Consider the following 26,159-nt stretch of genomic DNA (forward strand, 5'->3'; position numbering starts at 1 on the left):
AATTGGAGGAAAATTTTTTTCTTTTCATTGCTCAAGTGAAGAAGACCTCAGAACTCTAGATACTCGTGACATTTGAAGCCCCTAAGAGAAGTGAGGAGTATGAAGAAGGTAATTCCTTATGGTCAGTTCCAACTGAGGTGACAGAATTTCAGGCTGCCAAATTTCCACGAGAAGAACATGGAACCTACACGGAGTGATTTTAGCCAGATGATGCACAAACACGATCGTAGCGTTTCAGGGAATGTGTCTTGGAAAACTTTGAACATTTCTGTACAAGGTGATTTAATTTTTTTTTTTTTTTCAGACAGGGATCCTCTGTGTAGCCCTGACTGTCCTGGAACTCACACTGTAGACCAGGCTGGTCTTGAACTCACAGAGATCCACCTGGCCTGCTTCACGGGTGCTGGGACTAAAGGTGTGCACCGCCATGCACAGCAAGATGATTTATTTTTTAAGAATTATTTTATGTGTATGAGTGTTTTGCCTGCACATATGTATGTGCACGCCTGGTGCCCCTGGAGGTCAGAAGAGGGACTGCGATCTTCTGGGATTGGAGTTACAAATGGTTGTGAGCCACTGTGTGAGAGCTGGGAATGGAACCCAGGTTCTCTGCAAGAGTAATGAGTTCTCTTAACCACGGAGCCAACTCTCCAGCACCAAGATGATTTTAAAAAAGTATTTATACATTTATTTTATTACTATTTTTTTTCAAGACAGGGTTCCTCCTGGTAGCCCTGGCTGTCCTGGAATTCACTCTGTAGACTAGGTTGGCCTTGAACTCAAGCGATCCTCTTTCCCCTGCCTCCTAAGTGCTGGGACTAAAGGTGTGCACCATCACACACCTTTTATGTGTCTTGTAAGTGTTGTCTGCACAGCAGTCATGCAGTGCTGGTGCTGACCAGAAGAGGGCATCAGATCCCCTGGAACTGGAGTTAACAGATGATTGCTGTCATGCTTATGGTGTGAGTTGAACCCTGGGTTCTCTGGAAGAGCAGCCAGTGGTCTTAATTGCTGAGTCATCTCTCTAGTCCCAGCCAAGACCAAGAGAGAGAGAGAGAGAGGGAGGGAGGGAGGGAGAGAGAGAGGGAGAGAGGGAGAGAGAGAGAGAGAGAGAGAGAGAGAGAGAGAGAGAGAGAGAGAGAGAGAGAGATTTCTTTTCACTACAAAATACATCCACACAGAGTCCCTCAAATAAAATTTGAGGTCATCTTTCCTCCAATAGCCACAAGATGGTGGCATTGGACTACCAGTAGCAGAAGGGTCTGCCCAGAAAGCCTTTGGTCTCATCTGTGAAACTGCAAAATGTCCAAATGGGAAGGTTGCTGAGCTGCCTTTCCGTCTCTGCTGTGGGATCCACAGAGGATCTTGCCCACTACAGGCATTTCATGAATAAAGCCTGGGGCCATGAAGAATCTGAAGCAATCTCTGATGATTCTGCAGATTGCTTGGGTCCACACTCACATCACTGCTGTTTGGGACAGGAAAGAACTCTTCTGTTCAGAGAGGGGGGGGTGTGTTCAGCAGTCTGAGCCAGTTGTTATCTGTGGCCCAAGGTAGGATGAGGGTGGGCGTCTAGATACACACCTTAGTGTATGAAACAATGGGGTGAAGGGGGAGACTATTTCTGCAGCAGACGAACCTCTAAACAACTGCTGGACAAGTTTTCACTGTGCCTTTTCCTTCCCCACAGTAAGAACAGGTCTGGTTTTCTGAGAGTTGGTCCAGTTCTGTAGCCCTGGTTGGCTTCAAACTCATCGAAATCGTTTGGCCCTGTTTTTCTTAGAGCTGGTATCACAGGAGTGGACTCTTGTGACTGGTGATGTGTCTGTTTTTCGGACTCTGTTTACTGCCATGTCACTAGTGTATAAAAAGTTGTTGCATGCCGATCACCCTTTCCCACTGATCATGGTATTCACAGGCATGCTTTTAGAGAATGAGTTCAGAAAAAGCCTGCTGTGGAAAATATTATTTGGGGGTTTCTACCCCACCTTAGATCATTTAGTTCCCAAATAAAAATCACGAGAGAGAGAGAGAGAGAGAGAGAGAGAGAGAGAGAGAGAGAGAGAGAGAGAGAGAGAGAGAGATTGAGAGCACACACACACACACACACACACACACACACACACACGCCTTAAAGTACTAGAACTGGGCAGATATCAGCCCTCTATGCTACCTTGTCTACTTCGTAGTAAATAACCTGAGATATCATTTGCCATGTTCTGCCTGGGTTGCTCTTATCCAACAGGCCAGCCCTCATGGCCAGCACTCCTGATCTACCGACCCCATGACCACTCCTTTCTTTCCTCTTCCTCTTCTCCCTGGTCTTTCCCCAACCCAAAGCCCAGGAACCTCCCTCCACCAACATCTCTTTTACTCAGCCCAGGCTGTAGGCATCTTAATTAACCAATCAGGGATAACTTGGGGAACAAGGTTTAGACAGCAGTAGCCTGTGTACGGGAGGATCTGCTCATCTCAGAGCAAGCAGATACAGAGGTACAGAATTTACCATCTGAAAACAAGCAGCACCAGACCAACCTGACAGGAACTATTTCCAGCTGACTCTCTTCCTCGCCCCATTTCTGCTCCTTCCTTGAATCTCCTTTCTTTCCTTCCTCTTGCTTTGTCTAATCTTGTTTCTTTTCTTTTCTTTTCTTTTCTTTTCTTTTCTTTTCTTTTCTTTTCTTTTCTTTTCTTTTCTTTTCTTTCTTTCTTCTTCTTCTTCTTCTTTTTTTTTTTTTTAAAAGAGATTTATTTATTTATTGTATGTGAGTACCCTGTAGCTGTCTCCAAACACTCCAGAAGAGGGCATCAGATCCCATTAGGGATGGTTGTGAGCCACCATGTGGTTGTTGGGATTTGAACTCAGGACCTTTGGAAGAGCAGTTAGTGCTCTTAACCACTGAGCCATCTCTCCAAACACCTCATCTTGTTTCTTTTTCTGTCCTTTCCTATCCCCCCTTTCACCTTTCTCTTACCTTCCCTTTATTTATTTATTTATTTACTTACTCATTTTTGGTTTTTCAAGACAGGGTTTCTCTGTATAGCCCTGGCTGTCCTGGAACTCACACTGTAGACCAGGCTGGCCTCGAACTCAAAAATCTGCCTGCCTCTGCCTCCCAAGTGCTGGGATTAAAGGCGTGCGCCACCACGCCCGGCCTATTTATTTATTTTTTAAAAAAGATTTATTTAATGTATGAGTACACTGTAGCTGTGAGCCATCATGTGGTTGCCAGGAATTAAGGTCGCTCGCTCCAGCTTAAAGATTATTTATTATTATATCTAAGTACACTGTAGCTGTCTTCAGATGCACCAGAAGAGGGTGTCAGATCTCATTACAGATGGTTGTGAGCCACCATGTGGCTGCTGGGATTTGAACTCAGGACCTCTGGAAGAACAGTCAGTGCTCTTAACCACTGAGCCATCACTTCCCTTCATTTTTCTCTCCTTCCTGCTCACTTTTCTTTCCTTCTCAAAATGTGTGATGTACTTTTTTCTAAATATATCTTTTTTTTTTGTTGGCATACAAAATAACTGGTATGGTAGCTCTTTTCTTGTTGCTATGGTGAGATGCTATGACCAAAGGCAATTTATGGGAGAAAGAATTTATTTCTGTTTATCTGGAGGGATAAGAGTCTACTGTGGGCCTGGGGAGATTAAGAGGTTAAGAGCACTGGCTGTTCTTCTGAGTTCAACTCCCAGCAACCACATGGTGGCTCACATGCATTTGTAGTGGGATCTGGTGCCCTCTTCTGGCTTGCAGGCATACATGCAGGAAGAACATTGTATACATAATAAATAAATAAATAAATCCTAAAAAAAAAAAGTCTACTGTGGTGAGGAAGCATGACAAAACTCACAGGGATGTCCTTCTTCCCCAGGTCCTAAACTTCGCCAAACAGCACCACCAACTGGGAACTAAGTGTTTGGATACCCGAGCGAGCCTGTGGGGACATTGCTCATTCAAACCACCACGATGGCTTTCTTTCTAAAAATTTTAAAATTACATTCCCATATTTGTGTGTGTGTGTGCGTGTGTGTATGTGTGCATGTGTGTGTGTGAGTGTGTGTGTCCACATGAATGCTACACTCAGAGGATAACTTCCAGGAATCAGTTTTCTCCCTTACTTATTCCTTTTGCATTTCATTCCTGAGCCAGAGGCAGCCACGACTACACCCAGGGTGGCATTTGGATGGGCAGAGGCTGTGGTCACAGATAATGTTGCCGGGACATATTGAATTGTTAATAAAATTAGAAAATCTCATGTTTAACTGTATAAATGTCACAATTTCTTTGAGTTCCCCTGCCCACCCCGCCGCATTATTTTTGTTTTAAAAATCATCTTTCACGGTCATTAACAAGGACTTGGTTGAATAAATTATGTTCTGTCCATTGTGACTCAACGAGCTCTATCGGCATTTGCATGAGCGAACCACTTCTAAGGAACAAGCTCTTGGAATAGAAAGACGGGATGTCTAAAGGAGGAAAACTAAGTTCAAAACAATTGGTCCACTGACACTTGAAGTGAGTTTTCTCGGCTTCCACCCTGAACCTAACATCACTCCCAGCTGCTCTGACCTCCCTTTCCTCTCTCAGGATCCACCAGTTGTGATAGGAGGTTGACGATACCATCAGAAGTGGGGAAACGGAGTCTGAGCAGCATATAGCCTTTTAAATACACGAGGTATATGTGCACATGCACACACACACACACACACACTCCTATATATACATGTATACATGAAATAAAAAAAAAAAAGTTGATCATGGTGGCACAGACCTTTTAATCCCAGTACTTGGGGAAAAGGCAGGTGGATTTCCGTGAGTTTGAGGCTAGCCTGTTCTGCATAGAGACTTTTAGGCAGCCAGAGCTGCATAGCAAAATTCAATCTCAAAAATAGATAGCTATGGGCTGGAGAGATGGCTCAGCAGTTAAGAGCACTGACTGCTCTTCCAGAGGTCCTGAGTTCAATTCCCAGCAACCACATGATGGCTCACAACCATCTGTAATGAGATCTGATGCCCTCTTCTGGTGTGTCTGAAGACAGCTACAGCGTACTCATATAAATAAAATAAATATATCTTAGAAAAATAGATAGTGCCGGGCAGTGGTGGCGCACACCTTTAATCCCAGCACTTGGGAGGTAGAGGCAGGTGGATTTCTGAGTTCGAAGCCTACAGAGTGAGTTCCAGGACAGCCAGGGCTATACAGAGAAACCCTGACTCAAAAAAAAAAAAAAAAAAAAAAAAAATCCTGTCATTTGAGTGGTGAACAGGAGCCTTGGGTGTGCACGGTCCCTAAGGTGACCCTCATAGTTTTCTTATTTAAAACGTCATACTGAAGCGATATAACATTCTAGAATTTCAGTCAAGCAAAATCTATTAAAACAATCAAACCCTCCTCATATCTTACCAGTTGGAGATAATAACGCCTCTTCAGCCTCCATTCACTCTATTGCTTTCTCTTTCGACATTTCCTCTACAGGTCAGGGTCTCTCCTGAGGGCTCCCTGCTCAACTTGCAGACAGCTCCACCAGAACCCTGCCCCTCCAACTGTTGCTCTCTCAGCCTCCTGGGCTTTGTGATTTTTCCCTTGCTTCCTGCTTCTCGAACCTCTCTCCTGCCTTGAGGAGAAAGAGCTACACAACACCAGGGAGCGATTTTGACCCGTGATGATGAGTTTTGCACTTGGCAACGCAACTACACCACTAGCATCCTTTCAAGCCGCCGGTGTCTGGGTACCGCTGGCCTCTCTGGGATCTCAGTGCTCTGGGCAGATAGATGACTTGAGCCCAGGAATTCTGGGATTTAACTAGGCAAACACAGTGAGACCTGCGTCAAAAGGCGTTCCATTATGTGGATTTTAGTGTACATTGTAAGTAGAGTTATTTTAGAAAACGCCAGAAGTTTCAGCATTCATATTTCTATTTTTCGAGCCTGGCCTTCGTGTTAACATCAAGATTTTAAAGTTGCTTTTAGGGGAGAAGATTTCTTCCCACGTTATGAGCAGGGAAGCTCACAGCACTGACATTTAATGGTCTTTGGTACCTTAAACCATTCCGTAGATTTTTATCTGGCAGATACGGGACAAGCGGCGGGTACATTAAGGATTGAAGTAGTAGTGTTGTATGAAAAAAAAATGCGAAGCACCCGCTTCCGCAGCGAGCAGGGTTCGAACCTGCGCGGGGAGACCCCATTGGATTTCAAGTCCAACGCCTTAACCACTCGGCCATCGCTGCTACGGAGAGAAGGTGAAGGCGGAGACACTTTAGGATATCAACCAGTGCACGCGCGCCAGGGCTGAGAGTAGGCGGGGCCTGCAGCGGCTTGTAGCTCCGTAGGCTGAGGCGGCTGGGACGTGGAGTGGCTGGAGTTTCCGCGAGGACGCGGAGAAAAAGAAAAGGGGGCGATCCGGGTCCTAGAACCCCGTCCTTCGCTGCGTTCGGGGATCTGCCACCTAACCTGGTTTTTGGTCGCAGACCTGGCTTTTGCCCTCCCGCTTTCCCAGCGGCGCCACGGGATGGCCGAGAACCATAGGGTTGTCTCGCTGCGTGTGCAGGGCCCGCCCGCTCGGAAGTCGCGGCTCTCGCCGGTGCGCGTTAGCTCTGCGTTCGTTACCCTTCAGCGCGAACGTGGGGGCCGCCCTGCGTGCTTTTTTTTTTTTTTTTTTTTTTTTTTGAGTGGCCTCGTGGACGCTCTCAAACTTGTCGGACGGCCGTCGGAAGCGCGGCGGCTCGCGGGTGGGCGGCCACTGCAGCGCGCATGCGCAGCTTCTACCCGCACCCTGTCCTCCCTGTTTGAATTCCCCGCCAGGAGGCAGAGCGCAGGTTTCTCAGGAGGAGGCCGGAAGCCGAGGTGTCGAGCGACCTCCTGATAGGTGTGTGGACTTTCTTGAGACCTCCCTCTTTAGTAACGGTGCTGCCATGTGACAGGCCGTGCGCTGTGGTATCCCGGGAACCCCTAGGGTAAAATTTTCGAGGTGATCAACTGGGGTACAGTAGGGGCCCCAGATCAAATGGCATCACTTTGGTCCTGTTTGTGACAATCACTCGTGGCTCTTTTGTCCCAATTAACCCTGCTAAGCCTAATAGGGTGTTGCTTATCTTGTTCTCTGATTCTACGCGTACACCATTAATCCCAGCACTCAGGAGGCAGAGGCAGGTGGATCTCTGAGTTCGAGGCCAGCCTGGTCTATAGAGTGAGTTCTAGGACAGCCTGCGCTACTCAAAATACAAAACAAAACAAAAAGGCATCAAATCCATTTTGTTGAGGCCTATGGGGACATTTTATAAAATCATATGTATCATAAAGAAAGAAACATTAAGGGCTAGTCTAAGCCTGTCATTTTTTCAGGGGACACTGGCCCATGAGTTTTTTGGGAAAGGCTATATAGCTAATAAACGGGAGATTCAAAGTTACAACATGCAAAATTAGTTTAAATAGTAGTTAAATCAGTTAAATGGGAATAATCACTGCATTCCAACCTGAGCAAGATAGTCTCTTTAAAAATTAAAATTAAATGAAGGTCCCATGATTTGTTACCTACAGTTTGAAGTTCTTTTTTTTTTTTTTTTTTTTTTTTTTTAAAGATTTATTTTATTTATTTATTATATGTAAGTACACTGTAGCTGTCTTCAGACACACCAGAAGAGGGCATCAGATATCATTACGGGTGGTTGTGAGCCACCATGTGGTTGCTGGGATTTGAACTTCGGACCTTTGGAAGAGCAGTCGGGTGCTCTTACCCACTGAGCCATCTCACCAGCCCCTGAAGTTCTTTTTAATCTTCATTGTCCTTTGTTAATCTCTAGTACAGTGGAATAAATAAGGAAGATGGATATATGACGGTAAACAAACTAACAGATCAGATTGTGTGTGTGTGTGTGTGTGTGTGTGTGTGTGCCTACTCATATATGGTGTGTGTTTGGGTCAGAGATGATATTACTTCCCCTTTTACTCTCTGACCCTTATTTATTCATTGAAAAAATGTTTTCTCATCTGATATATTCTGAGGTAGCCTCCCACTGCCCCTTGAGCCCATCTGGTCTCAGTTGCTGGGAAGAAACACCGTGACCGAGGCAACTTATTAAAGAAAGCATTTCATAGGGACTTACAGTTCAGAGCGTGAGTCTGTGGCCATCATGGTGGGGAGCATGGAAGCAGTCAGGCAGGCATGGCACTGAGGCAGTAGCTGAGAGCTCACATCTTATCTGAAAGTTGGAGGCAGAGGGAGGGAGGGAGAGAGGAAGAGAGACTGAGAGACTGACACTAAGTGGGCCTCAAAGCCCACTCCGGGTGACACGCCTCCTCCAACAAGGTCACAAATCCTCATCCTTTCCAAAACAGTTCCATTAACTGGGGACCAAGCCTTCACATATGTGAGCCTGTAGGGGGCATTCTTCTTCACATCGGTTTGATTGGTTGGCCAGCAAGCTGCACCGCCCACCTCCAGGGGCTCGTCTCTAATACAGGCCCAGCTCAGGGGTTGTTAGGTTGCTGGAGATCTGAAGTCAGGCTCTGACGCATGTGCAGGAAGCTCTTTACCCACTTGGCCATCTCTTCAACACGACAGAATATTTTCGAGGTGCATAATTTTTGTTCTTTATCCCGAGCATCCATTCTCAAGTGACAGTTGCACTTAAGGAACCGCACTCACCTACCGTTAGCAGAGACTTCCTTAGCGTTAAACAGTGTATTCCAGCTGCTTCTGGGGAGGAATGAGCATGTGCCGCATAAAAATCACCATAAAGTTAGTGGTTTAAAATAACACAAGGTAACTGGAAACCTAGCCAACTACCCAGGGAACGTGAAGTCATGGATCTTGGAGGAGAGCCTACGACCACCGCTTTTTACTAAACCGGCATCATCCCTAAATACATTCTGGATCTTTGTCTTTACACCCTCAGGTAAGAGTGGTACTCATTCTTCATCAAGGAAATTTCTCCTGGCAACAGACCAAAACCATCACAGAAACCCAAAATTAACAAAGTGAAGTGTTGTGGGGCCCAGTCCAGTGCTACACCTACCACACAACTAAATCCTGAACGCGACTATGGAGCATTGTGGAAGAGAGGGCAGAAAGGGTGTAAGAGCCAGAAGAATGGGGACTGTGCCCAGATCGAGTCTCCTTGGAATGTCAGAAGCTACACCCGTGAAGTGTTGCCAGTGTGACTGCCTGAATATGAGCTGAACAAGGATGGGAATAGACAGGCGGACGTAGACATGGATGGTCATGCTAACGTGAGACCACAGCTCTACACAGTGAACCACAGGCAACTAAGGAATTCCAAGAGCAGGAGAAACGGCTTTCCACAGGGATGAGCATACTGATTACCAAATGGCCAGTCCTGAAAAGATACATACAAGTACATACAAGTAACATTACACACACACTTACATATTTAACAACAATGAAAAAAGAGATCATGTATGTATCTTAGGGTTTCTAGTGATGTGAAGAAAAGATATCATTGAGTCTGGCTTTTGGGTTCAGAGGTTCAGTCCATTATCAACATGGCGGGGAAGCATGGCAGTGTGCAGGCAGACCTGGTGCTGGAGATGGAGCTGAGAGTTCTGTATCTGGATTGTCAGGCAGCAGGAAGAGAGAAACTAGGCCTTGCTTGAGTGGCTGGAACCTCCGAGCCCACCCCTCAGTGATACACTTCTTCCAGCAAGGCCATACCTCCTAATAGTGCCACTTCCTGTGAGCCTATGGGGCTATTTTTATTTAAGCCACCACACTATGAGTTTGAAAGAGAGCAAGGAGGGTTTAGGAAAGGGAAGGAGAAAAATGTAATTATAATCTGAAAAAACCCCAAAATACAGAGTAGACCCCCCCAAGTTTATAGCTTCTGAATGTCCAGAGTTCGGTTATGTGTTGACTAGACCCTGTCACTGGTAAAAGATGTGAGGTAACTTGTGTTCCCAATGATTAGAGAATGAAAAATGAGTCATGGGACACAGACTCTCAGGCAGAAGCTGTAACGAAAAGAAGTGGGTCAAGGGGAAGGGACGGTACTGATTACAAGAGACTGAGGTTGTCCTGAATTAGAGAAGGAAATTGAGTTTTATCAGGTTGCTAAGTACTCTTCATTTGATACTTTTCCACCAGGCATGAGGATGATACTTTAAAAAAAAGACTTTTTGGGACCAGAGAGATGGTTCAGCCATTAAGAATGTGTGCTGTTCTTGCAGAGGATCAGAATTCACTACGCAGCAGCATCCACATTGGGTGGCTCATAACTGCTTGTAATCCCAGCTCTGGGGGATCTGACATCCTCCTGTAGATTCTAAGGGCAGCTTCCCAAGTGCGCACACACATAATTACAAGGCAGTTTGGTTTGTCATGTTGTAATCATTTTTTTTTCTCATGTTTAGATTCAGATGAGTGGCCAGTTCAGTTTTGGAAACATCAAAGTATTGGCCAGAACCTGGCAGAGTTTTGTCCATTGATAAGAATAGGAGAAGGAAGGGCGTGTCTCACACATTACTGATGTAGGAAGAGACATAGTTTTACTTTCATGGAGTATTAATTGAAAACCCAAGAATCTATTTGTCTCTTGACTCCATGAGGGTCTTTATCTCCTTCACTCTTCCCATCTTTCCCTTCAGTATTAACTGAGGAGTAGGGTGGAGGTCCCTTATCTTCTGTAGTGGTTCAAGTTGATACAGTAGAATCTCTTATCTACTTATCCTTGGACATCATAGAAATCTCGCTATCTCTGTTTCTCTGTCTCTTTCTTTTCTTTTTTTTTTTCTTCTTTTTTTTTTTTTTTTTCTTGAGACAGGCTCTCACTATGTAGCTCTGGCTGCCCTGAAACTCACTAAATACACCAGGCTGGCCTTGAACTCAACAGAGATTCATCTGCTTTCACCTTCCAAATACTGGGATTGAAGGTATACACCATGATGCTGTTATGCCCTGGTTCTGTGAGAAACCCAGACGAGCTCAAGAATTTCAAAGTCCACTGCAATTTGCAAAAGAATCCTTTTATTTAGAGTCTTGACTCGGATCACAAATCCCCTACAACATAGGTTTGGTGTGCGACCCCCAGCTCAGGTGCTTTAACACTTATATACAGAGTAGTTAGAAGTTCTTTGAATGCTTAGAGTAAAGGGGAGGGGAGATGGATTAGGTAAGTCACAACTCAGACAGGATACTACTTGGTAGGGCAAAATTTCGATGCTGGGAGGGGGATTAAAGATCGTCTTTTATGGAACTAGTTTTATGGCCGGCCATAACTGTCTGTGACCTCTGATTACCTCTTTTCTGTGATTTAAGCGTGGGACCCTAATCTCCTTTCTTCAAGGATAGGCACCAGCTGCACCTGGTTATCTGGTAGAGTGCTGGCCTTGGCTCCACCAAAGCTGAGGAGTTTTTGTCATTTGTCTTACTTGGGCTGGCACTTGAGGCTTCTTGAGTCCTCTTGAACTGGCTAGGGAGGTAGAATGAACCCCTGAGTTTGCTGCAGGGTGGGGTGGAGCAGGGCTTCTGAGGGGCAATGCAGAGGCAAACCAAGCGAGCCTGAGCCTTACCATGCTTGCTGTGTGGGAGGGAGATCCTAGGGGGAAGTGGGACTTCTGCAGGAGAGTGCAGAAGCAAGCTGTTTGTGTACCTCAGTGCCCAGCTAGAAATCTCTTGGTGTTTGATTCAACAGGGGGAAGATAGAAGGTAGAGGTGCTTGGTTTTAAGATGGGCTGAGGAGCAAACATCATGTTGACCCGGAACTGGTGACATCTGGAAGGCTCAGATGCTATGAGCAGATTTAGAAGGGGCCAGATATCAAAAGTGGAAACTGGCTGTGGTAGCCATCATTCAGGAAGTGGACAGAAGAGTGTTAAGAGTTCAAGGTCAAAACCAAAAGTAAGGTGATGGTGTGGCTGGAGGGATGGCTCAGTGGTTTGGAACACTTGCTGCTTTTCCAGGTTTGATTTTCAGTACCCACAGGGTAGCTCACAGCCATCTGTAACTCCAGGGAATCCATTACTTTTGACCTTTGTGGGCACACAGTGTATACATACAGGCCAAACACTTATACACATAGAGTAAAATAAATAAATAAGTAAATAAATGTAAAGACAGATAGAATAATGGAATGGTTCCCAAAATGATGAAAGTCACGTGAAGTTTGATACATCACTATACATCTGGTTTGGCTGTCTTTATATGCACACCATGGTTAGCTTCAAGCATCAGTTTGACACACGGGGAAGAGGGAAGCTCAACTGAAGAACTGCACCCATCAGACTGGGCTGTGAGCATATCTGTTAGGGCATTTTTTTTTCAATTGCTTATTGATGGAGGAGGACGGGGCCCACTGTGGGCAGTAACACCCTTAGGCAGGTGGGTCTGGGCTGCATAAGAAAGGTAGCTGCAAGGGAACCCACGAGCAAGCCAATAGGTAGCATTCCTCTGTGGTTTCTGCTTCAGGCTCCTGGCTTGCGTTTCCACCCTGGCTTTTCTCAGGGATGGACCATATAACCTGCAAGTTGAAATAAACCCTTTCCTCCTTCAAGTTGCTTTTGGTCAATTTTTAATCACAGCAATAGAAAAATAAAGTAGGACAGAGGCATTTGTCTTTCTTGTATTTCTCTTTAATATTAATATTAACTTCACTACAATTGAGATGGGAGTGGATAAGAGAAATAGGAGAATTTAATCAAAAGACCTATCTATCTATCTATCTATCTATCTATCTATCTATCTATCTATCTATGTCTTAGTTAGGGTTTTACTGCTGTGAACAGACATCATGACCAAGGCAAGTCTTATAAAGGACATTTAACTGGGGCTAGCTTACAGTTTCAGAGGTTCAGTCCATTATCATCAAGACAGGAACATGGCATCATCCAGGCAGGCATGATGCAGGAGGAGCTGAGAGTTCTACATCTTCATCTGAAAGCTGCTAGAAGACTACTTGCTTTCAGGCAGCTAGGATGAGGGTCTTAAATCCCACCCCCACAGTGACACGCCTACTCCAACAGGGCCACACCTCTAATAGTGTCACTCCCCACAACCCCCCCCCATATATATGTTCACACATGCAAAAATGTCATAATTAAACTGATTATTTTGTATAACTGATCTATGTTAATAAAAACAGGTGCTTGAGAACCCAAAGATCTTTCCCTGTTATGACAATAAGAAATCTGATGATCAGATGTACTTTCTTTTGGGGAGGGCGTTGTTTTTTTGGTTTTTTGAGAGAAGGTCTCACTGTAACCCAGGCTGGCCTTCACTGTGTAGCTGAGGACAGCCTTGAATTGCTAATCCTCCTGGCTCCACCTCTCAAGGGTTGGGACCACAGTCATTTGCTGTCAGGCCCAGCTCTCATTTTTTTATTACAGCAGCGGCTAAGGAATTCAGAGTGGTAGCCAGCCAGCACAATCTGTTGTAGTTTTTATATCCTTTAAACATAGTGCTTTAGTTAGAGCTTTTAGTATTTTTCTTAATGAAAATCACCCCAGGAGCAAGGAATGTGATTTTTCCAGATGGCTTCTGTAGGAACCAGTCCCACAAAAGGCATATCTAGGGGTGGGTACCGCTGATTTTGGTCTTGGAACTAGATTGTCTTACTTTATTTTTAATGCGTTTTGGAAACAGAGCCTCTCTCTGTGTAGCCCTGGATGGTCTGATGGGTAGTCTTTTAAAAGCCTGTGGGCTCCTTGTTTCATATCTTCACAGAGTTTATGTAAAAACAACAGCTTTTTGAGTCTAGTAAGTGATGTGTGTCTGTGCTCCCATTATCTGAGACTGGGGGGGGTGTGTGTGTCAGAAGTTCAAGGCCTCTTGGGCTATATAGCAACTTCCAGACCCAGTCGCAAACAAACAAACAAACAAACAAACTGACTAACTAGCAACAAACCAGACAAAACCAAACCCCAAACTATCTAACCAACAAAAACAGCAGTCCCATAGTCAGTCAGTCGTCAGCCCACTCAAAGGATGTCAGACCTTTAATTCTACTGTCAGAAGAGTTAAAAATTATAGAGAGCCGGGCGTGGTGGTGCACGCCTTTAATCCCAGCACTTGGGAGGCAGAGGCAGGCAGATTTCTGAGTTCGAGGCCAGCCAGGTCTACAAAGTGAGTTCCAGGACAGCCAGGGCTACACAGAGAAACCCTGTCTCGAAAAAAAAAAAATTATAGAGAAAGGGCTGGGGACGTAGCTTAGTAGGTATAACGCTTAGCTGGTATGGTGGAGACCCTGGGTCTGATCCTCAGCACCTCATAAAACTGCACACGATTGTCTTGGGCTCCATAGAGAGTTGACGGCCTCAATCCCTGAGGCCATTAACAGCACAGGCATTGTGACACAGCTTTTATCACAGGTCCCAGGATTTGACCTTCATCTGCAGACCTAATGTTTGTATGTATGTATATATGTATGTATGTATATGTGTATATATGTATTTTCCTTATAGAGGCTGGCTTTCAGATAATTTCTAATGTACAAAGCCTATTAGTAGTTAGAATGTATACTTTTAAATTTTGTTTCAGTATTTTTAGTAGTTAGATTATTTATATTGATGTTTTTAGCCTGTAAGCAGACTTACGTAAGACGTTAAGTGTGTTGTTGTTTTTTTGGAACATGTTCAGCCCAGGCTGCCGTTGGGTTTATAGTCCTCTTGCCTCAGCTTCTGGAGTGCTAGGATTCCAAATACAAACAGCCCAAGAAGCTAATCTTTATCAGAGGGATTCTCACACTTATGTCAAAACAGGCTCACAGGTGCATCGCTACAAGTCAGTGGGACCAGGAATGGACTTCTCATGCCTGCAAGTTAGGGCACCATGGTGTGACCAGAGACTGGCTAGAATTTCTCAGATATTTCAGTTGGGTGCTTCGTAATGAGCTGGCCAAAAACAAGCCCTTTCCTTATTTTGTTTAGGTTACTTGAGACCATTTCAGGGATTAATTTTAGGGCCTCACAAGGAGCCCTTTTGCTCCGTGAGCCTGTTTTTCCTTTCTTGTGCCACCGCTGGCATGGGTGAAGGTGTCCCTGACCATGTCATTTCCCTTAGAAATAATAGTCACCATCTCATCTCCTTTCCAGTGACTCTCAACAGTAGGATGCACACTGGTTAGGGCTTAACCTTGGGTCTCAGACTTTCTGATGAAAAGACAGGTGACTGGCCCAAGTTTCAGGGTCCTTGTTTGAAGAGCCTTGGCTTATTGCGGAAGCTGAGCATCAAAATATTGGTTATCTCCTTAGCCTTCTTTTGTTTTTGTTTTGTCTTTGGCCTTCAAGCACTGGTTATTCAACAACTAGTAGGTCAGTATTATCAGCCTTAAAAAGATTTATTTATTTTTATTCTATGTGTCTGAGTGCGTTGTGTATATGTATACATGTATACCATGTACATGTCTGGTTAGGGTGAGAGGCAGGAGTTAAGATGGAAGTAGACACCCAAGAGTGGGCATGGGTAGAAGGGAAAGTGTTGCATAATTAAATGTGTCAGCCCTAAGCCTATATATGATTTTTGGTGGCTTCTGATATTTTTATCTTGTTCAAAAGGTGTCTAAGAAACATTGTTCTTGGGCTGTGGTGATGGCTTGGTGGTTAAGAACACTTGTTTAGTTTTACAGAGGACACAGGTTCAAGTCCCAGCACCCACATGGCAGCTCAAAGTTCTGTGACTCCAGTCCCAGGGAATCTGGTGCCACCTTCTGCCCTCTGTGGGTACCTGCATGTAGATGGTACATGGACATACATTCAGGCAAAACATCCACACACATACCAAAGAAACATTATTCCTTTATTTTATGAAATGAGATCATAGGATGGTTTCTGAGGTGCACTGGCAGTGTTATAGGCTAAGAAGAAACAAAATATAGGTTAGGAGGCCAAAGAGATCCAGAGCATACTAAGATGGTGTGCTTTGACCACAAGCAGAGTTATTGTCTTGTTTGTGAAATTCTCAGAACATTACAGGAGTAGGTTCGGGAATAAAGCAGGATTAAATGTAAGGCTTAAGCATGGCACTCTGTTGTTTTAACATTCTTATTTGGAATAGGTCTATAAAAAAGGGAATATTGTTGCTGGGGTGTGAATGGCTCAGTCAACACAGTGGTTGCCGTGTGAGCATGAGGACCTGATTTGGAGCCAGGCTCAGTGACACATACCTGTAATGTCAGCATTAGGGATATCCTGAATTTATCAGCACACTGGGATATCATCTCCACGAAGGCAATCTTCATAGTGGATTTGTTGTTTCTAGGTTCTTGGCACTCAGTGGGTGAGACACCAGCAAGACGTGGTAAGGGACTGTCCTTCCTGTGTCCCTTAGTTCTCCTCTGAGACTTTTATTCCTTAATCTTAGGGATTGATGTAGCCGACTATAATTTTCTGAAAACCTTTTACTGCTGAGCGGAGATGCAGAGACTTTCGATCCAGGGATCAAAACACTCTGCCCGCCTGATCTAAGGAGATAGGAGGCTTGAACTTGGGGATCACAGGGTTACCACTCAAGGGTTACCACGTTCGGGAAGTGATGTCAGTACTCAGGATATCAAACCGCACAGACAAACCGACCAGATTCACCCAGCCTCTCCCTCTCCAAAGGATGTAAGCAGTAAAGACTGCAGACTCTCAGCAGTCGCTCTCAGATAAGCAGTAGCCTGGAATAAGGGGAGACCAGCCAAGCAGCCTGAGAGGAGCAGAGCCCAGCCGAACTACCCGGAGGAGGCTCAGAACCAGTGAGCCACCTGCAAAGGGTGGAACCCTCTGAGCAGCCACACTTTATGCACATGGTACACATACACAAGTAGGCGAAACACAAGCACAGCAGATAAATCTCAAAACCCAGCTTATTTATGTGCATGGGTGTGTGATCCCTGTGTTAGTTTGCATATGTGAGGGTGACTGCAGAGGTCAGAAGAGGGCTCTGGATTCCCTAGAACTCGAGTTACAGATAGTTGGGAGCCACCATGTGGGTGCTGGAAATCTAACCCAGGTGTCTGTTAAGAGCAGCCAGAGCCTTTAGCTGCTGAGCCATCTCTTCAGCCCCAAGTACGAATGATCTCATATTGTTTACTCTGGTTCAAAGATTTATTTATTATATGTAAGCACACTGTAGCTGTCATCAGAAGAGGGCATCAGATCTCATTGCAGATGGTTGTGAGCCACCATGTGGTTGCTGAGATTTGAACTCAGGACCTTTTGAAGAGTAGACAGTGCTTTTGACCGCTGAGCCATCTCTCCAGCCATGGATAGTTTCTAAGAACAAATTCATTGCTTTCACCATGCTAAGTCTTTAATACTCTTTTGTTTGATAATATTAATTTCATAATAAAATGTTAAACTTTTATGTAAAAAGTTAGCTTTTTTTTTAAAAAAGGATCGTTCATATCTAGTTACTTTTTATTCTTTGAAAAAATGTATTGACAAATATTGTATGCTGTGATGAGCTCATAAAAACATTTTCATTTAAGCCTACCAGGTACTCCAATCATATTCACCCCATACATCTTTTCCTTTCTCAACCCTCCCTCTTGAGCCCTCTTCTCCCACTAATCTCCCTTCGTTCATGTCATATAGATGACGTGTTATTTATATATTATCTTATATTTTAAGGATTTTATTTTAAAATTTAAAAATTATGCATATGTGTCTTTGTATGCATCTGTGTACAAGTGTAGAAGAACCCATGGAGGTCAGAGGTCAGAGGTCAGACCCTCCCTCTAGAACTGCAGTCATAGGCCACCAGATGTGAAAACTCCGGATGATACTTGAGTCCCTGTAAGAGCAGTAGGTGCTTTTAACTGCTGGGTCACCTTTCTAGTCTCACGATTTTATAGTCTATGTAAAACGTTGGTCTACAGATGAGATAAACAGGCAATGTTTATTTCTCTGGGTCTGGCCTATTTTACTTAATGATCTCCAGTTGGTGATCTTACTGTGTATGATAGGTTGGTCTCAAATTATGTGTATCTAGGCACTTGTGGTAAAGATTCTGCTTTTCTTTATTTTTATTTTTTTTAAAGTTTATTTATTTTATTTGTATTAGTACACTGTAGCTGTCTTCAGAAACACCAGATCCCTTTACAGATGGTTATGAGCCACCATGTGGTTGCTGGGATTTGAACTCAGGACCTCTGGAAGAGCGGTCAGTGCTCTTAACCGCTGAGCCATCTCTCCAGCACCACAGAGCATTTTAGGTTGGAAGTTACATACAGAAAGACTGACTATAGAGAAGATATCAGTGCAACAATCATGGTAGATTCCGTTACACACACACACACACACACACACACACACACACACCCTTAGGTTTTCTATTGCTGCAGTGAAATACCATGACCAAAATGCAAGCTGGGGAGGAGAAGGTTTATTCAGCTTACACCTCCACATTACCTTCTTCATCACCAAGGAAGTCAGGAGAGGAACTCACACAGGGCAGAAACCTGGAGGCAGAAACTGATGCAGAGGCCGTGGAGGGTGATGCTTACTGGCTTGCTACGGTGTCTTGCTCAGTCTGCCTTCTTATAGAACCCAGGACCACCAGCCCAGGGATGGCTCCACCTACAATGGGCTGGGTCCTCTATCAATCACTAATTGGAAAAAAATGCCTTACAGCTGGATCTCATGAGGCATTTCCTCACCTGAGGCTGCTTCCTTTCTGATGACTAGCTTGTGGCAAGTTGACACACAAACCAGCCAGTTCAGTATTCCTGGCGTTTCTTTTCACTTGTTCCAGTTAAGAACTTATCTTCATTTGTCAGTTGCACTTATTTTATTTCAACTAGCCAGAAGCAAAGTTACTTTGCATTAAAATGTATGTTGAACTCTCCCAGGAAAGTTTTCAATCTGCCGTTGTGAAGGGAAGATCTTGTACATCATTCCTGTGGCAGAGCATCTGAATCGTGGGATGTTTGATTTACAAAGTGGTATGATACATGCTCCAACCAACCATTTAAAGTACTCTGGGGTCAATTTGTCCGTTTTTTAAAACTGTTCTATTGAGTCTAATCACGTGAGGGATTCTTTGAGAATATTCTTTAGGGCGAAAGTTGAGCAGTCTGCCTTTTATTTTTTTTGTGGCTCCAAGTTTCTGAAGTGATGGAAAAGACAAACCCCATTACTGTGAGATTTTCTCTGCAGCCTTTCAGTATCCTTTCTGTACTGTTCAAAGCTCATTCCCTCTGCAGGTTCTCAGTGTCCTTTCTGTGCTGATCATTTGTGTGTCACACTGAAGCTTGTGTTAGCTTCCTTCTGTTGCCCCAGATCAAACTGAACAATGTACATATAAAACACTGTCTGCAAAATACTTTTTTAAAAGGGAAGCATTTATAGTTATAGGACAGCTTGAACTGACAGCATCACGTGTGTAGATCATGTTGAAGGATTATTTTTCACACTGCAAAGAAGAAAAATACAAGTGGTTATTCCCAGTTTTGTACTAAAATTTGATCGGATGAGCTAAGTCCAAAACCGGACACGGTAGCAGCAACTTTAAGTCTTATTTTTGCTGTTTCTATATTTGAAGGGAGCTACACAGATGATCTTCATCCTGATGTTTTCAGATAGCCTTGGATTTCCAGAACAGACTGTTAACATTCAAAATCCCTGTTTATCACTGAAATAGAAATACTGGTTTTCTTTGTGAATGAATATTCATATTTATAAGTGCTGAGTTTACAATTCTGGTTGGAACCAGGTGTGAATGAGTGTAGGAAACAACTTGCTGGCTCTCCAGGAAATGAACTGTGTATATTCTTCTGAGAAGAACAAAATCAACCATTTCTTGTGTCATGCACTCGTCACTATGGTGCGTCTCCAGGTTCTGTACTCTATTTTAAATGCAACGCACGTGCTTTACTATTTTAATGTTTGTGATTCATATATTCAGTTTTCTTAACCACTTTGCTGCTAAGATTTTGTCTCTCAGATATTCCCACAGGCCAGTCCGATGGATGCAATTCCTCGGGTGAGATTCATTTCTCCCTCTTCCCAGATATGTCTAGGTTTGTGTCATGTTGACAAAACCCAACATTTCTCTTCTGTAATTTTCCGTCCACTGCCCCTCACCTTGTTCTCCGGCTATAAATTTGCATTTTCTTAATTGCTGATTGACGTGGGAGGGCCCAGTTCACTGTAAGAGGTGCTGTTCTGGGTAGGTGGGTGGGCCTGAGTTGTGTAAGAAAGGCAGCAGAACAAACCAAGGGAAATAAACTAGTTTGATGTCAACTTGACAGTAGCTAAAGCCATCTCAGAAGAGGGATTCTCAGTTAAGAAAAGGCTTCAAGACAAGGGGCTGTAAGCAAACCTGTAGGACATTTTCTTAGTGATTGATGGAGGGAGGGAGAGGGCCCAGCCCATTGTGGGTGGGACCATTCCTGAACTGGTGGTCCTGGGTTCTAAAAGAAAGGAGGCTGAGCAAGCCACGGTAGCAAACCAGTAAGCAGCGTCCTCCACGGCTTCTGCATCAGCTCCTGCCTCCAGGTTCCTGTCCTGCTTTGAGTTCTTGTCCTGCTTTGCTTTCACGATGGACCGGAAGTGATGTGGAAGTATAAGTCGAATAAACCCTCTCCTTCCTAAGTTGCTTTTGGTTATAATGTTTCAGAACAGCACTAACCTAAGAGAAGTTGGTACCAGGATAGTGGGGTATTGCTGTGACAGACACGGCCATGTTGTTTTGGGAAGGATTGTGGAAGGACTTTAGAGCTTTGGGCTAGAGAAGTCACTGAGTGCCGAGAGCTCAATGAGCTGTTTGTTCTGTGGGAGCTTGAAAGGTAAGAAAGGCCGTGCAGATGATAGAGGTCTGGCTTGTGAAGCTTCAGAGGTCAATTTAAAGACTCTATTGGGGTCATTTGTTATTTTGAATAAGAGTCTGTGGTTCCGGTTAGCCGGGGCTGAAGAATCACCTGTGATTAACAAGGGGCCAGAAGCACAGAGGTGGAACTTTTTTTTTTTTAAAGATTTATTAATTTATTATATATAAGTACACTGAAGCTTTCTTCAGACACACCAGAAGAGGGCATCTGATCCTATTACAGATGGTTGTGACCCTCCATGTGGTTGCTGGGATTTGAACTCAGGACCTCTGGAAGAGCAGTTAGTGCTCTTGACCGTTGAGCTATCCCTCCAGCCCAAGGTGGAACTTTTGCTGGGATGCTCTGCTGGTCAGCTGCAGCTGAGAAACCAGCACTGATTAAGAGGAGACTGACATCACTGAGGTGCAATCTTCTGGGAAATGTTTCTGAGAATTCACACACAGAAGCTGTGTTCCAACACGGCCAGAGTTGTACTTCGTGCAGGCAGCTGAAGGTGTAAAGGCATCATAAAGAGCAGCTGAGGCTTGGTACTGTGTGGCAGGGCTGGAATCACCGAGGAGAACCCAGGAAAGGCTATTGGTGAAAGTGCAGCCACCCCAGTTGTAGCAGAGGACCCCAACATTTTGAAGATGCCAGTACCACGGGTTGACCACCAAGAGCAGCAGCAGCAGTGGAGTGGAGCCAGCTGGAGCCTAGAAAACAAGCTGTGTGTGCTGCAGAGGGCGGAGTCAGAGAGGTGCTTCAGTTCCTACCTCTATGTTCTCGCCTTGGCTTCCCCCCAGTGATGTAAGATGAAATAAATCATTTTCTTCCCCAGTTGGTTTTGGCTAGTGTTTTATCAGCAGCAGAAAACAAACGAGAACAGAGGCATTGGGGTTAACAGGGAGCCTGGTAAAGTCATGTAACATAATTCTTGCTGAAGACAGTTCTAGATGATACCGCTTCTCCTGGGGGGTGGTGGAAACTGAAGAGCCTGGTTAGATATTCAGGATGATCAGCTACGGAGAGAGCTATATTCTTGCAGAATTTGCTTTATTTTAAGGATCCTTACTGAACCTGAAAGTTTCAGGAAAGTTACCCAGGAAGAGTTAGGAGAAGGTACAGAAACCAGACTGTAGCTGGACCAATCAAACAATCTGTCAGGCCAACGAAACTTACAGGTTTTTGACAAGTGTGAAATTCTCCTCAAAGATGGAGGTTTCCCCCATATCCCATGCATCTTTCAAAGAGCTTGGCGGGTATTTATGTATGCCTCATTTATGGTTCTTGTAAACCTAGAATTGAAATCTTATTTTAGTTACAAGCACAAAGAATTATTATTATTTTTTTGCTTGCTTTTCTAGGGCTGCAGCTGCTGAAGTATATCATAAGAATATTGTTTTGGGGGTTTTATTCTCTAGTGTATCACAATTGTTTATCATTTCATAAATATTACGTCACTTCTGTATCCTACATCTGTAGCTGTTTTGTGTGTGTGTGTGTATATAGACATTGTTAGATGTAAAAGACATATATAGGATATAATTTACTTATTTATTTTAAATATATTATTGTATGTATGTATTGTGTGGAGGTCACTGGTGGGCTCAGTTTTCTCTTTAACCTTGCACATAGGCCTCAGTGATTGTTCTTAGGTTTCCAGCCTTGTGAAGCAAGTGCTTTACCTGCTGAGCCATCCTGCCAGGCTTTGGACAAGTTTTAATGACTCAGTATAGATATTAATTATGCCCTTAGTATGTGTGAATATCATTTCAGTTTGCTAAGAGGAGTCACTGGAAACTGCTTATAAAAGGGTTAAAGTTCTCGTAGGTTGAGGAACATGCAAACTCATAGAGGGAAACCAGTTTCTTTTCTTTTCTTTCTTTCTTTCTTTCTTTCTTTCTTTCTTTCTTTCTTTCTTTCTTTCTTTCTTTCTTTTTTTGAGACAGGGTTTCTCTGTGTAGCCCTGGCTGTCCTGGAACTCTCTCTGTAGACCAGGCTGGCCTCGAACTCAGAAATCCACCTGCCTCTGCCTCCCAAGTGCTGGGATTAAAGGCATGCGTGCGCCACCACCACCTGGCTCAGGAAACCAACTGTAAAGAAGTAGCTCCGGATACTTTTCTGAGAAATATTTATTGTCATGCTGCACAACTAGGAACGTCTCTGCCTTTGTCTTCTCAGAACAAAGAGGTAAGACTTGAAATTAGAATTACAAACTTCATGTGTAAAAGGCTGCATAGAAACCAAGTATGTGAGTCTTTTAGAGGTAGTGTTATACATTCCTGCTCAAGTAATTTGAAATAATGTGCTTGGAAGATGGCTTAATGGTTAAGAGCACTGGCTGCTTTTCTGAGGACCCAGATTCAGTTCTAAGTACCTGTAACTATCTAGCATTACAGTTGTAGGGGATCCGATGGGCCCCTCCTGACCTCGGTGGATAACAGGCACACACACGGTACATAGACATACATGCAGATAAAAAACTATATTCATAAAAATAAAAATTAAAAAATAGTAAAGAAAAGAAATAATTTTCAAGAATAATATTTGTAAATGTCATCTTGAGTATTCCCCATCTTTGAAAATGATTGTGAGCTTCTGAGTTTAATGAGCTGATTTTTTTGTTTGTTTGTTTGTTTTCGAGACAGGGTTTTGAAACTCAAAAATCCACCTGCCTCTGCCTCCCAAGTGCTGGGATTAGAGGCATGCGCCACCACTGCCCAGCTTCATGAGCTGATTTTTAAAAAGATTAATTTATTTATTTTATGTAAGTACATTGTAGCTGTACAGATGGTTGTGAGCCTTCATGTGGTTGTTGGGAATTGAATTTTTAGGACCTCTGCTCACTCCAGTCAACCCTGTTCGCTATGGTTGGCCCCGCCTGTTCCGTCAAATCTGCTCGCTCAGTCCCTGCTTGCTCTGGACCAAAGATTTATTATTATACATAAGTACACTGTAACTGACTTCAGACACACCAGAAGAGGGCGTCAGATCTCATTATGGGTCGTTGTCAGCCACCAGGTGGTTGCTAGGATTTAAACTCAGGACCTTTGGAAGAGCAGTCAGTGCTCTTACCTACTGAGTCATCTCGACAGTCCGAGCTGATTTCTTTTTTTTTCAAGAACCAATGCAAGATGCTCTGGATTATTAAATAGCTAATATAATACTTAAGAGCTTGATAGGGTTGTTGATTGATAACAAATTTCATGATTATAGTTACTGCACTCATCAAGGCTATTGACTAATAGCAAGATGGTCTACCAGAGATTCTTACCTTGAGAAAACTACGGGAATCATTTTAACCCTTCTGAGAAGTAGTTTGTTCTTAACTAGTTAAAATGAAACTAAATAACTAAATGAAAACTAAAGATTTTGCAACTACATATAACCTGATTAGCTTCATGCGCCATATTTGGACTTAAATAAACTTAGGAGAAAAGTTAACTAGAAACACAGTACATAAATAAAATGAGCCAGACAGCAGGGCTAGTTTATACCAGTGCCACCACTCGAGCTTTATCTGGTGCTGGCATGCAATCCTGGGCCGTGCATGTTGGGTGTGCATGCTACCAACGAGATTACATTCCCCACTTTTCTTCCGTTTGTCTTTTGAGATGGAGTCTTGTTCTGTAGGCCAGTAGAGACTTAGCCTTGCATTTCTCTTGTTTTACCCTCTCAATTGCTGGGCTTATGGATGCCAGCACACAAGACTGGGTATTCTTGATGCTGATTAGATAAAAGAAGGAATGAGGGATGACCCCTAGGTCTTTGTTGTTTAAGTAGTTGGGTCCCAGTGTCAATTACTGTAGTAGGATTTGCATGGTAGAGGGAAGTAAATTTGATAGACAAAATGAAAAGCTGTTTTTTTTTTTTTTTTTTTTTTTGGTGTGTGTGTGTGCGTGCTTGGGTGGAGACATACACAGTATGAAATGTATATTAGCTGTCTAAATGGAGAAGACAACTGGATGTTAGTCTTTTTTTTTTTTTTTTTCTTTCTTTCTTTTTTTTTTTTTCCCTGAGACAGGGTTTCTCTGTATAGCCCTGGCTGTCCTGGAACTCACTTTGTAGACCAGGCTGGCCTCAAACTCAGAAATCCGCCTGCCTCTGCCTCCCGAGTGCTGGGATTAAAGGCGTGCGCTACCACGCCCGGCTGGATGTTAGTCTTCAAATGGTGGAAATTCTGCAGCATGTTAATATGTGTTGATGACTCTATTTCTTTCATTTTGAGCATTAGTTATCAATTCTGGGCAACAGGAAAATCCTCACTTCCTCTTATTTTGATTAGGACATTGAATGAAACTCCTTTTTTAGGAAGGGCTTTGGAGTTGGCTCCTTGGGTAAAGGCCTCAGCTACCAAGTCTGATAACTTGAGTCCCATCCCTGAGACCGACCCGGTGGAGGGAAATGCTTTAACCCACTGAGGTACATTGTTGCTTCAAAATAATATACCTTTAAAAAGCTCTGACCAAATTGCCAACTTTTGGAGGTATCATATACAGAATAAATAGACCCACGATTTATGCCAGAGCTGTTTTCATTCTTGAGGGGTTTAATGACACAAAGAAGCATCATCCCATGCTGAGTAAAGACCCGATTGTGTGTTAGAAGGCTTGTTTTCCAAGAGGGGTGTCTGACTGGGACACAGCTGTCTTCTTTTTGGAAGCTCCTCCCTCGCCTCTAATCTTCTAGCTGGCTCAGAACGTAGATCTCCACAGTAGGGCTCCTCAGAGTACTCAGTCCAGCGACGCTGGGAGGGAACCAGCCCCGATACTCAGATCCAAAACCACACTTTTGAGTGCCTCAGGAAGGTTGGCCCTGATTTATTCTCTCCTTTTGATTCTCTCTCTCCAGCTCCTAAGCTTGGTCTGTCTGTCTGTGGAATGTGGGCCAAAAATTTCAAGTTTGGAAAGCATAAAGAGAGGAAACAAGCAAATAGGGAAGGAACATAAATACTGAACAAGACTGGGCGAGGTGACAGACAGGAATTACTGTGGGCATTTGGAAGGGAGCCAGAATGAAAAAAAAAATGCAGGGTTGTGTTGTTTACAGGAACTAGTCAGTGTTGGGCATGCTTCAGCGATCACATAGAGAAAGTCAGATCTCTCTCTTTTTGTCTGCTAACCAATAGTGAGCTATAGAAATTTGACATTAGGTGATCTGTGTTTTCTGTGGGATATAAATACAGAGGCTCATGAGGGCACCCTGCATGATTTGAATTGCTAGAGAGGACCCCTTGTGGTGAGAGTGCTAAATACTTCAACTGATAAGGAAACAACAAACCAAGCAAGTCAACCAGAAAAAAAACCCCATACACCCCACAAAACTCTTTAAAATCACACTTCAGATACGGAGTATTTACTTTAAAAACAAACAAACAAACAAACAAACAAACACCCTCCAAAAATCCCAAA

General features: G+C 43.8%; 1 protein-coding gene and 1 non-coding gene across 2 annotated transcripts in view; one reads left to right on the plus strand and one right to left on the minus strand.

Moving 5' to 3' along the window:
* Positions 1–6,155: 6,155 nt before the first annotated feature.
* On the minus strand, positions 6,156–6,237 carry Trnas-uga (transfer RNA serine (anticodon UGA)). Its single transcript has one exon. It is a non-coding gene; the product is annotated as a tRNA-Ser (tRNA).
* A 589-nt stretch (positions 6,238–6,826) lies between these two features.
* Ctnna3 (catenin alpha 3) overlaps positions 6,827–26,159 on the plus strand; it is a 1,580,538-nt gene continuing 1,561,205 nt past the window's right edge. The window contains exon 1 of the mRNA XM_021173456.3: positions 6,827–6,875. The gene's annotated coding sequence lies outside the window, so the exon portion shown is untranslated. The remainder of the gene's footprint in view (positions 6,876–26,159) is intronic.

This window comes from Mus caroli, unplaced genomic scaffold (genome assembly GCF_978045245.1).
Source record: "Mus caroli unplaced genomic scaffold, Mus_caroli_1 scaffold_9, whole genome shotgun sequence".
NCBI classification, from domain to species: domain Eukaryota; kingdom Metazoa; phylum Chordata; class Mammalia; order Rodentia; family Muridae; genus Mus; species Mus caroli.